Source organism: Siniperca chuatsi, linkage group LG16 (genome assembly GCF_020085105.1).
Source record: "Siniperca chuatsi isolate FFG_IHB_CAS linkage group LG16, ASM2008510v1, whole genome shotgun sequence".
NCBI classification, from domain to species: domain Eukaryota; kingdom Metazoa; phylum Chordata; class Actinopteri; order Centrarchiformes; family Sinipercidae; genus Siniperca; species Siniperca chuatsi.
The window spans coordinates 2,090,811-2,103,604 of record NC_058057.1 but is presented as its reverse complement, the minus strand read 5'-3'; the positions used below and the strand labels follow the sequence as shown (position 1 = coordinate 2,103,604).

The 12,794-nt window shown below is 40.3% G+C and overlaps 1 protein-coding gene across 5 annotated transcripts in view; it reads left to right on the top strand.

Annotated features, from left to right (window-relative positions):
• Nucleotides 1–298: 298 nt before the first annotated feature.
• tab2 (TGF-beta activated kinase 1 (MAP3K7) binding protein 2) overlaps nt 299–12,794 on the top strand; it is a 48,395-nt gene continuing 35,899 nt past the window's right edge. For 3 of the 5 annotated variants that reach the window (XM_044169891.1, XM_044169890.1, XM_044169887.1), the window contains exon 1: nt 305–673. The gene's annotated coding sequence lies outside the window, so the exon portion shown is untranslated. Of the gene's footprint in view, nt 674–12,794 lie in introns of all 5 variants that reach the window. The other 2 variants (XM_044169889.1, XM_044169892.1) reach the window with 1 other exon arrangement.

The following is a 12,794-nucleotide window of genomic DNA, read 5'->3' as shown; positions in this document are numbered from 1 at the left end:
ACATAAAATGAGATCAATATAGTATATCGTTGACATTGTTGTCACTGTCCCATTTGCTATATAAGAGTCAGACCAAAGCAGACATCCGCCCACCCTACTCTTTAGATATCCTACTTCTCTTACATAGTTTTCATTCCAGTAACCTTAAAAACTGAGTCCTGGTTCGTTTATGTCCTTTGTTTTATCTTCCACAACAGCAGGCTTCTCAGCTCATTTTGCAATCACAACTCCCTCCTCCCTCCCTCAGTCAGCACAACTTTTGGAAACTGAAAAAAAGAAAAACAACTCATCTCGCGATAGTAGCTTGCTTATGCAGACGCCATATTCTGTGACAGTATTTTGATTCGTATCTGCTGGAAGTGAGGAAAAAGAGAAAAGTGAAGGGCTGTCGAGGGGAGGGGGGGGCTGAAGAAGAGGAGCTGTCAAAAAGGTATTCCCGAGTCTCTGTCAAACGGCGGAGGGCTGAGGCTCGGTATCCCTCCCCTAACGTTATTTCGAGGACACACAAGGCCCGGGGCCTCGGTGAAGTTGGCTCTTCGTCTCCCTGGTAGTAGCTGGACCCCTCTCGGCTTCTCCTCTCCGAGCTCCACGGCCCTCTGGAGGTCCGGCGGCGGTCTCGGGTGTTGAAGGCGGCCCGGGGAGCGGCGGCGGCGGCAGCAGCGGAGACGGAAAGGTAAGTTACATTAAGTTAACTAGGCTTTTGCCAGTTAGCAACAGCCGGAAGAATACAGTTTTAATAGCGTTACTGTGAAATTAAAAGGCATCCCAGCATCTTGTGCGATACGCGCTTTTATTTGTCGTCCCATTCCGTTTGAACGAAAATGGAGAGAAAAAACTTCAGATATGGAAAAAGTTTTTGTCTACAGCAAGCAGCTAGCTAAGTTAGCTAACTGGAAGTGTTTGGAGGCTGTTCCCGTCTCGGCCGAGTTAGCAAATCACTGTCCAAAGTTTAAAACACATTCGTTAACTTCTCCCCTAAATTCGCTTTAATATTAATATCTGAAATATGTACTACGGGTCTTTTTATTTTAGCATAACGCTGGCTGACGCTAACTTACATGTTTTGTAGCCCATGTTAAGGCTACTTTTTCCATTGAGCTCTCCTTTGAAACGTCGCAAGACTAGTCGTGGATGGAAACGTTAAATCATGAAGTTGTAGCTTTACTTAACCTAATACACGGAGTGTTTTAACTCTAACGTGCCGCAAAATTAAGCCGATACACCTCAAGTAATTGTTTATCCCTCTGCTTCAACACTGAAACTATTTTTTGTGTAACATGGAAACTTAATTGTAGTAAGTAAAGTAACCTAGCTGGCTAGCCAGTTTGGTACAGTTGTGTCTGCATCAGTGAATTTATCATACGTATAAATGAATGTCTTGTCGTAAGCCTCACTATATGAATCCTGTCATTTTCATAGTAAGATGATGCAAATGGAGCTTCTGAGCTTTAAAGTTTGACTGGGACCATTTTAGTGTTGCACAACTGCGACCAAGTTAAACTAAAGTGGATACAAAACTCAAGACTGTGTGTTTGGTTGTTTTTTAAAAAAAAAATTGGTGATGATTGAGTCACTTCAGCTGTTTGATAACTTTCTGACATTGTCCCTCATGGATCAGATGTTCCTGGTTTGTGGCAGTTGTGATGGAAACTTATAAGGGGGGTGGGTCTGAGCCTTTGCCAGCCAAAATGACAGCTCAGTTGTTGTTGTTTGTATTCTTGGTATAGTTAAGATGAGAGATGTTTATCCCGAGATAACCTAACCTGTCAAGATTTTGACTTTCTCTCCTGTTTTATTTATTCTTGAGAAGCCACTAAAGGTGCCAGGATGGGCTGGGAGCCACAGCTTGCAACATTTGACCTATTTTTAAAGTTGCATGTTTGTTTGTAAGGCAACAGTCAGGTAATTGGAAAACCGGAGACATGGATGTTGTTTCAAAGTTTTGACGAAACATGGTTGAGTGAGTTTAAAAATCTGCATCTTCACAGAAGATCTTTGAGAAATATTACGGTTTGATGACAGATCAATTTTTTTTATTGCATTGTTGTAAAACCGCTTTCAATTCATGGTGGCATTTGGTCATTTGTGGAGGTCTACTTGGCACGGTGAAAACTCCTCTGGGTGTGTTGAGTGTGTTTCTCCATGTTCTATCATTTAGGCCGGGCTTCATATTAACACCAGCCACCAGTCAAATTATTAAAAATGTTGGTTGTGGCTGGAAAGTCTATCAGCTCTACCAGCCAGTTTGGCAGGTAATCAACCTGTGTCCAATTAATGTTTTTATTCTAAAACGGGCAGCTAAGAAATGGAATTGCTCTTTGAAATCCTAAATCGACTTTGTAAAGTAAAAGTTAGATTTTCCCTCTGGTGTGTAAATCACACATTCAAAGTACAACCTACCTGACTGTGTTTTTTATAATCCAGGCTTTTTTATTTTCTTCTCTATCCTCGGCAGACGTTGAATGGCTTCTCTGCTTGGCTGCTTTGAAACGCTTGAGTTTATTCACAACTCTAAAGAGCTCAGAATCACTTCTCTGTCTGCCTCTGAACACCTTCAATCTAAATTCTGTTGTCATAGCTAGACTGTAAGAGTGTATATCATTCATTAGCAGCTTGTGCCTGTCTTGACTTGCAGTCAACATTGCACTTCCTGACCAATAAGCTGCCATGGCCAACTGTTTATAGGTGCAGACCCCTAACTGAAACCATGTGTGCCTGTAGCTGGGCAAATATGTTGCTAGGAGGCCTTGCTGATTTGCCACTCGTTGGAGACTAAACAACGAATGCTCAGAGCCTGTATCATAAGTGCTAAATCAGGATTTTGGTGTGGATCATGCACTTGTACAGAACAGCAGACTACTAATTGCTTTGTTTGGATGTCATTTGGCATATGCTAAATCAACACGACTAAGTGACTGCACAGATTACAGATCTAAACTCGGACTGTGTTACCTAAATTGCCTTGATGCTTGTTGATAGAGGTGAAGAATTAGGCTCACTTGATGTGTTTGCTTTCATACAATAAACAAGCAGGACTAACACTTGTGTTTAAGAACTTTTACAACAAGCTGAGGTTGTGGCATGTTGTCGCAAGGTCTGTGCCAGTACTTAAATCTTCTTTCCTGAAAAACCTGTTTCCTGATTTATCATTTGCAGTTTGCACAACAACTTATCACCAGTCAGAGAAAAGGGTGGGGGTGTGTAGTTTTTCCCCTTTCACAAGGGGAAGGATAATTACTGCATATGAGTGTGTTTGGATGGAGTACAAATGTTTGTTGTTTTGATCAACAGTGCAGAGTCAGTTAAACCCAGGAAACGAAATTGGCTTACCTTTCTCTTTCAGTGTGTCAGAACAGATTCTCTTTAAGAGGCTGCAGACTCTGAATTAGTGTAGATTTAACATGATACTTGTTCTTTCAGGCAGCTCTCTGCCCAGTGACCTGTCCACATAAGTTATTATACAGTGTGTGTTTTCTTCAGTGCAATCTCGGAGCCCATTGTCTGAGAACGATTTAGCCGCTGGGGGCAATGGCCAATGTTTCGGGGCTTGTGGTGTAGCCAGCGGATATCTGGATAACGGATATCCGGGCTAAGACTTCCTCTTCCGTGCACCGGTCATTGATTGTAGTGTGATTAGCAATCTTGGAACCCATCGGCCATCGTGTGACGACGATTTGAACGCAGATAGATTTTAAAAAAGCTAACCTCTAGGGTTCCAAGATTGATAAAAAGCTAAATCGTCGTCAGACGATAGCCGATAGGTTTCCGAGATTGCATTTCAGCCAATGCATTCCTCCTCTTTTGCGCTTCACACAGACTGTTTACCTGCATGCAACCAAAGCCCACTCAAATTCATTTCAATTCAATTCAATTTTTATTTATATAGCGCCAATTCATAACTGAAGTTATCTCATTGCACTTTTCCTATAGAGCAGGTCTAGACCGTACTCTTAATAATATTATTTACAGAGACCCAACAGATCCCACCATGAGCAAGCACTTGGTGACAGTGGCAAGGAAAACCTTCCTTTTAACAGGCAGAAACCTTGAGCAGAACCAGACTCAGTGGTGGGCGGCCATCACAAATGTGAGGTCAATACTACTCAGACTATAAACGGACTACAAACGGGGACCGGAACACTTCCAATACCAAAATCTTGTCACTTACCTACAGATTCTGCAGTCATATGCAGATATCTGTTTATAGAGATTATCTTCAGCGTAAACGTGTCAGGAAGACCTATGATGCCAAATGGGAATCGAGTAGATGGAAGGGAAGGATCCATCACATTATGCCCATTGCTGCAGACTCAGGAAGAGGGCTTGGTGTTTTTAACCCTCCCCCACTCCAGTGTGTGGCTGTCAGGAAGAGAGGCTCTTATTGGAGCCCCCTCCCCCTCTCGAGCTTTCCTGACTTCTCCGCTTTACATGGAGTCTTCCATTACCCATGTTGCTCATGGTCCTCTCCAGTTCAAGGGTTAAATTGCATGCATCGAGACAGACTCAACACAGTCCACTACACCTCTAGATGTTTCCTACTCAGCGCTTGTTAATTTTGCAGTGTGCGTTTTGTAGGGTTGGCTACTTTTGCAGCGGCTTTACAAATGATCCATATCCATAGGTTTGCATATCTGCATCACTTTATAGTTGTGCACATTTAGGCTTTATTTTGCCATGATAAAGCTGCATTAATAGATTTTTTTTGGCCACTTGGAGTCAGAAGAACTCCTCAATGAGCTGACAAACCCACAGCCACGACAAATTATGACTTCATAATTGCCTGTTTACATATCCAGCAGACACTGCATATGCATTCATTTGGACTTGTGTGTCTTGCCACCTGATATATGCAAGTCCAATATTAACTCTCCTTTAAGCTCTGGCTTGGTCTTGATCAACTCCTGTGAATAACATCTGGGTCTTTAGTTGCCACATGCTTTATTTTCTTGACCAGGTGGTCACTAACTTAGTCTGTCCATGCTAGTTGGTGCTGGGCAGGTAGCCTACGATTGGTTTATTATAGTTTGTTTGCTGAAAACATCTACGTAAAAATATGTCAAGCATCAGTGTTTAATTTTGTTTTATACAGTTACTTAGAACTTTGCCTAAATAAAATACAGTATCAATTAATAAAAAGTGATCTAAATCAGGCAAAGAATGAGTAGTCATGACTAAGAATATAACCAAGGATTCGTGCCCATTTTCATTACTGAACAGTTCCGATACTCTGATACAACACAATTTGGTTTGTGCTCAAAAGTATTGAGCTTCTATACCCATCCATAAGTTGGACATTTGTTTAGCAGATGTGATGACAAGCCAAGTTTTATGTCAAACTGATTAACTTCATTGGTGTTGCAGCAACGCACAGAGTGGGTAATACTGATAAGGTAATGAAGATAGGCTATATGAAGATTAGGTAATGTCTGATAAAAATGTGTTAGATCATGTGGATCATTATGAAAGACAACAGTAATGTTCCCATTGCACTAAGCCATTTCAATTTAGCTAAAACAGACCTATCTCAACACGTGTACAGTCTTCCATTTGCTTCTGGAAAATAAAGAGGTGCCCCTGGCAGTTTCCATTTCAGTTGCTGGGCACATTGATGTTTCTCCTGAGCTCTTAAAGCCACTGTTAGTTGCCATTTATGATATTTCTTACATGTTCCCATATATTTAAATGTGGTGGCTCTTATTATATGACTGTTTGTTTGAGATGTTCAGACACATGGATGAACAATTGGAAAGTCAAATTTAATGACATGGAGGTGGTCATTTTAATCATAGTTTGCATAACGAAAAACATCCCAGGATTTTTGAAGGGCTGTGGTGCCACCCAGGACTAAGCTTGAGTGATAATAATTTGTGTGTAATCTTGCTGCTGTTGTCTGATTTGTCAGGGCCTGTGTAGCCTACAATTTATAGATCCCTGGTAGTAACTCTACCTTTTTAGTGTGTAACAGAAAACACATTTTTGTTTAGACTTTAAACTTCTTGTAAAATTTCAGAGTAATCTTGCCACACTACGCAACTCAGGTGAAAGTTGCTTTACCTGGCGTTGCTGTCGTCCATTGGTTATTGCAACGCAATGCACATGAGATTCAGTTCCACTTCGTTGGCCTTCTGTCGTCAAGCCTTTGAATGTACCTCACACTCCGTCAAAGGTATTATTATAGCTTACCTTCTTATTGTCTCTTTCGTTACATGTATCAGTAAACAGGAGAAGAGTGAACCACATACTATACTGAGGCCCTGTTTACTACACCTGGCATTAACATGTGTCCTGGGTGATCCGATCACAAGTAGACAGCTCTAAGTACAGATGTGAATGTACCTAAATTTATATCGTTTTTTTTTTTGTTTTGTTTTTTTATACAGTGGCAGGTAAAAGGGATACTCCACTCAAAACACGATTCTACCTCTTTTCACTCTATTGGTAATGTAAAGGAACATATCTTAAGGAAGAAAAAATTATTTTAAAAAAATGGATGTGTTTATTGGCTCCAAATAAGAATGAAAATGAGGTATAGGCCTACATGTGTTTTGGGAGGAGTAGTCTGCCCCATAAGGTAGGTTAATTAGTAGAGCCCAACCGATTTTTGATACCGATTTTAGAGGGGAAACATTCACGGATTACCGATATTTGTGGCCGCTTCTAGAGAATTCTTGAGCTGGAATGAAAGTAGACCTTTTCTATGTGGATTTTGCACTGATATGCCTATGCAAAGGCACTCAGAAGGCTGCTTTCTTAAACAAATAACTTTATTAAAGAATGTTTGAGTTAAATATTCTTTAACATGTTAAATAATTTAACAGACATTATCAACCAATTCTAGAAATGAACACTGAGAAAATAAAGAATAAATAAAAAATAAAATAAATAGCTAAATAAACATCAGTGCTGTATGTTCAGTATCAGTCAGTTGCTGAAGTAGCAGAATGCCATGGAGATACTCAAGTAAAATACAAGTACCTCTAAACCAAGTACAGTACTAAATGCACTTTGTTTCATTCCACCACTGCTCTCTACTAAACCATATATTCTCTAGTCTATCAAGCTCTGAGATTCATGCTGCAGCTTTGTTCCGATTCTGAACCATTATTTCAAAGGATTGAACTCCAATCAGAAACGCTTTTTTTTTTTTTGCTAATCAAAACACGTCATCTATAGCAATATTTCGCTGTTAACATAATAGTCACAAACATTAATTCACGGTTCGCTGGTGCCGAGTCACGAGAGAAACAGCACCTCTGCTATAAACATTCAGGGGAACCGCTCAACGTATCCGTGAAAAACAGGCTCCTGACATTATTTATTTACTTTCCACCATTGCATCTCACCAACTAGGTAACAACGTAGCGTGAAGTCAACACTCAGCAGACTCAACCCACCACCGCACCGTCGTCTGCTGAGCTGCAGAATGATGAAGAGATGCTCTGATGCTCACCTTTCAATCTTCTGACTAACTATAGCTGGCTAGCTGCCTCGCTAACACAGCAAACAGTTGTGATAAGCATTGTAGCGATAGCGATGGCCCACATTTCCCAGCATGCACTGCCTTGTGCTGAAAGCAGTTTAAGTTTGCTGCCTCATGTTCCAAAATGCAAATGTGACTTTTTGTTAGTGTTTGTAATGTGTCTGTTCAGAACATGGTGGTTTATGTTGGTAGTTGTCATTTTTGTGCTGGTTTATAGTTTTAACCATTAGTGAGGTGGCTGTTTCTTGACACCAGCTGTATTTTACTAGTATGAGTTGTTGAGAGCGGCTTCTCTCTCATTTTACACTGCTTGCTACTGTAGTGACAGCGCACTCTGTTGCAGGCTTTGTACGATACCAATATATTAACACAGGCCTTTCTTTCTGTGTAATGTACTGAAAAGAAAACATATTTTTATACACAGTTTTATATCGGCTCATATCTGAAAACATATACACTGATATGATATATCTGCGATAGGCCAATATCGATATGACAAATCAGTTGGGCTCTATTAATTAGTAAATGTAATGTAAATCATTCTCAGAGTTAGACAAGGGGTAGGATTAGGCATCTCAACGGCATTTATTTGGCAGAAAACCCAAAGTATATTATATAAGTACAATAGTCAGTGTACCGCGGGGCATGTCTATCAAGTACATTTACATACAGCAGCAGCTGTGGTCTGCCTCTGTCACCAGATTCTTCCCACATTCGCAAACATATTACTTTCCAAGTCGCATCTCATACCTACTGCGGCGAATATGATTGTATAAGTGAGCACTACATCACAGCCACCTACCAAAAAAGAAATGTAGTCTGCTGTTAGGTGAACACAACACATGCACGCGTATGGGAACCACTTAGTTTGAAAACCAGTTGGGACATAACACCGGCGAGAGCAGAAGGGGCTCTTGTGTAAAAACAAAGCCATCTCAGCTGGTGTTTTCCACATCCAACCTACTACTCTGATTATTTAATTGGCTTCAGAAGGATAACAGTAGTTACTAGATGTAACTCCAGTTCTATGAGTACGTGCGTAGCCCTCTACCGGCATGTTATCGCAGCCACAGTAAAGCACATTAGTTTTAATATGCTAAAACGGTAATGGATTGCAAATTCCATGTCGTGGCAGAACGTGAAACCGGTGATGATGACAAAACTGGTATGCCGCCCACCCCTAAAATGCACCCAAGACGCACTGAGGATGCATTGAAATCCGTTCGCCCAGACCACATTCGGAGGTGGTCTGGGCAGCATATGGGCCACATTCTTTTAGCAGTGTGTACGTGAATGTGTCCTGGGCTACATTGAAGGACCACCTACTCAACTGACGTCCTCGGCGTAAGTGGAAGTACGTACTCATTCATGCACCAATGGCGTTCTTTTTAAAGTGCGAAACAACAAGATGAAACTAGATGAAACAGGCAAAATGGATTCTTGTGGATGGAGTACACACAAAACACGCTGTCTGATGTCCTCCGGCTGCTCTGCCTTAACTCTGTGATTTTCGACCGCTGGGTGGAAGTAAAGCTATCTGACCATCAGGAAAGTTTTCTCCATAAAATATGATCCAGTTTCACCAAAACCAGTGAATAAACTTGTGTTTTTGTACAGTAATCAGTGAAGCCCAGCCCCCAGAAACACTCTACTCCGGTGGCGTTTACCGTTTTTCCAGCCTAATTCTTATCTCATTTGTGGTCTGATAAACAGTAAATTCATCAAATTCAGGTTAAAAACAACAACACGTTTGGTCTCTGCAAATGGTTTTTCTAGTTTCTAGTTTTTCTATTCTTCTAAAATCACTGCCCCCACACTTTTTTTTTTTTTTTTTTTTTTTAATCCAGGCAAAGCTTGGCAAGGTATGAGTGGAGCAGTAAAGGGTTAAATGTCCTCCTTACCTGGGGGTTGGAGAATTTACCTGGCAGCATTCAATTGTTTTTTTTTGTTTTTTTTACAAAAATGATACAGAGCTGTCAGGACCAGAATTTCCATGTACACCTGTTTAATTTATCCATGGGCAGTCATCACTTGAGTAGCATGCAACAGGTGCATTACTATGTAATGCATCTGCAATAGAATAATACAGTGGTGATTCACTCATTAAGTGTGATAGCTATTTTGATGGCTGACCAACTGCCATTAAAATACTTCTTCCTACATTTTTTAGTTGGATTTTTATGAAGTTACTGTTAATGATTAAAACTTGATGGAAGCTTGTTGTTAGCAATAACTCTTAGTTTCAGTGATGAAAGCAAGAAAAACAGATCAACAAATGCAGAAACATTCCTATGCCAGTGGTGTGTAGAAATGAAGAACTACTGACTGTAATTGCTAATGTCATTATTCATTAGCTTAAATTTGGAGACAAGGGTACATTGTACCCAAAGTTTACAGACTGGTGAATTGATCAGCTAAATAAATTAACTCAAAATAGTCATCCTGTGTAATGGCACTTGAACACGGTGGAATAATTAAAGAGCAGCGTTTCATGCTAATGAAGTGTTTTTCAAGTTTCCTTTGCAGAACCTCAGCTATGAAATAGGATAGTAGCGCAACCATCAATTAAAGGAATATAGTGGAGCTCCTCTGTGGGCTCCCTTTGGATGTAGCATTTAAACTAATTGGAACCAGAACTGCTGGTGTGTTAAACAGGCATGTTTGGAAAGACAGCAGTGCAACTCTTGAGACAGTCGGCATTGTTAGTGGGATCAGTGTTGTGCTTGAAGCGTTCATTTCCACCCTTGTTTTGTTTTTATGATTTATTGGTCAATAGAAGCAGCAGACCAGTAGGATTATGTTGCCCTTTATTCTGAGTGACAAGAAAATGTGCTGTTACGATAGCATCATATTAACATGCAGTCAGTTGAGCCTGCAGAAAACTTGTTTACTTGTCGTCAGACTATTGTTTTCGGTGTGATTTTACTTTCACATAAAACCAGGTGCAAGAATCAACAGGTTTTAGGATTCAATTTGACAAAACAGAAGCAGTTAGAAAATGGCATCTTATTATCCAGATACTTGTAATAAGCAAGAATTAGATGTAATTCTTTAGTTTACAATTTGAATTTATACTTTGGATTACTATTCATTATTCAGTATCTTTTAAAATAGGTTTTAGTCTATAAAAGGCATTTTAAGTCACCTCAAAACTTTGGAAAGTACAGTGTGTGTGTGTGTGTGTGTGTGTGTGTGTGTGTGTGTGTTGGCAGTCCCTGTGTAAAATCTGTGTCACTTTTCCTAATAGTGCGTATCTCATTTACAAATGATAATTAAAAGTTAACGTTAACTCAATCATGGTTTATCACTAAAAGGTCAAGCTGCCAACAGTGTTACATTCTTCCACATCAGTTAATGGCTGTTTTGAATTTTCAAGCAGAAAACGTCTCAGATTTCAAATTGGCCATCTGTGACTTTTCCTAGACCCACTTTCAGTGCAAACCAGCGCTGTTCGATGTTCACAAACAACCGATCAAATACTAAGATAATTACAAGTACAGGGCTCCAGACTAACTTTCCACTAGTAGCACTAGTGCTCCCTACTGAAAATTTTAGAGGAACAAAAATTTAGGAGCACCACTTAAATTGACATGTAACACAACACATTCATATTTTTTCCTTCTTAACTGTATTACTGATAAATGCTTTGGTAATAAATATAACCCGGCAATACACCACAACCCACGCCACACTTTATGTAGCGTAAACAAGATTACTGAACAAGATTTATAACAATAACTTTAGTAAAATAGAACAAGGGAAGGTGGCTGGCTAGAAGGAGCACATATTCGTATAATAGTATACTATAGGCCTATAGCCTATAACCACTAGCATAATATTAATTCCAGTTGGACAATACAGCAGTTTAAGAAATACACAACCATTTATAATTTTTCTAGGTTTTGTTCCTTCATTAAATCCTGCAAGAAAAATGGCCAATGGTGGTGAGTCTAATTTGTTAATGCTAAGGACTAACTTGTCAATAATTATAACCATTCATGAATAACGAGTTCAACATTTAGAAAGTTTATTGTAGCATATCAACTTTTTTTTTTTTTTTATATATATATCCCGCTCCATCCAGACTGTGATTGGTCGGTTCACGAAAAGTGACACTGACGAGCGCACTGGCTTTATGAAAAGTTGAACACGTTTCAACAAAAGGCACCCGATATAGCTAAATAGCCAGCTAGCCAAACCCAAACCTTGCATGTCCTATCCTCATTGTCTTCTGTTTTACCGCTTCGGTGGCAGAGCCTTGACTAACAGTTGAACTAGGACTGGGGATCTTGAGGAGGAGGATGTGGGCTGGTGCATAATCAAAGTGGGCCGACGACGCATCTCTCTCGCTCTTGTTTTTGTATAATGGGCAACTCAAAAGGCCCACTGGGATTTCTCCCGATGGCCAGTCCGACTATGGGAGGGTCTGAATCATCTCTTCTTTTGAAAAATGAATCCATAGTTTGTTTCATTGGCACCAAAGGGCCAAGCGAGAGCACTTACAGACCGGACACAGGTACACACACACACACACACACACGCGCACACACACCAATTCTCGCTCCCTCCTGGTGTTTCACATGATATACCACGATGGTTTTAAAAATCAAAACAAAACAAAAATGGGGGGAATATTTGCAAGTCACTCTGGTGCTCCTAGTTATAAAATTTAGTAGCACTGTCTCCAAAAATGAACGCAAAATGTGACTAAATGGTTGCAGTCTGGAGCCCTGAAGTATCCCCTTCAGTTGCGTGTTGGCTTTCTCTTACATCCACAAATCTACTGGCCTTTCTAGTGTTACGTGTCACTGCACTTCCACATGAGCGCTGCTGTTCCAACACGGGCTGCTTTTTAAACGTAACCCCTGAGTGACATCGCACAGGAAGATGGTTCAGGGGTTATCTTTGGCCTCTGTGCTCCTCAGAGTCGTGCAAACCATAGCCTCTGCAGCAGGATATGTGTGTGTGACACAAACACTTCCCCTCATAGTGCATTACTCTGAGAAACACTTCAGTTTGCTTTTTCACATTTGGCCTCCTCTGCTTAGTTTCTGGTTAGTAATTTTTGGGAGGCCAATTGCATAGTATTATAATTTAAAAAGTGTGCAGGAATTAAATCCAGCTCACTCCATAGTTGGCAAGTTTCTTTGAAAGATGTAATCTTACCTCTGAGCAGTAGTAATGTTTGAATAAGAGTTGTTTGCTGCTATAGTCGTGATGAACACTGTTCATCATAGTTCATTGTAAACAGGATCCTTTGGTGGTGAGACAGATGCACACTCGTGCAACTGGTCATCTCATTTCTTCTCTACAA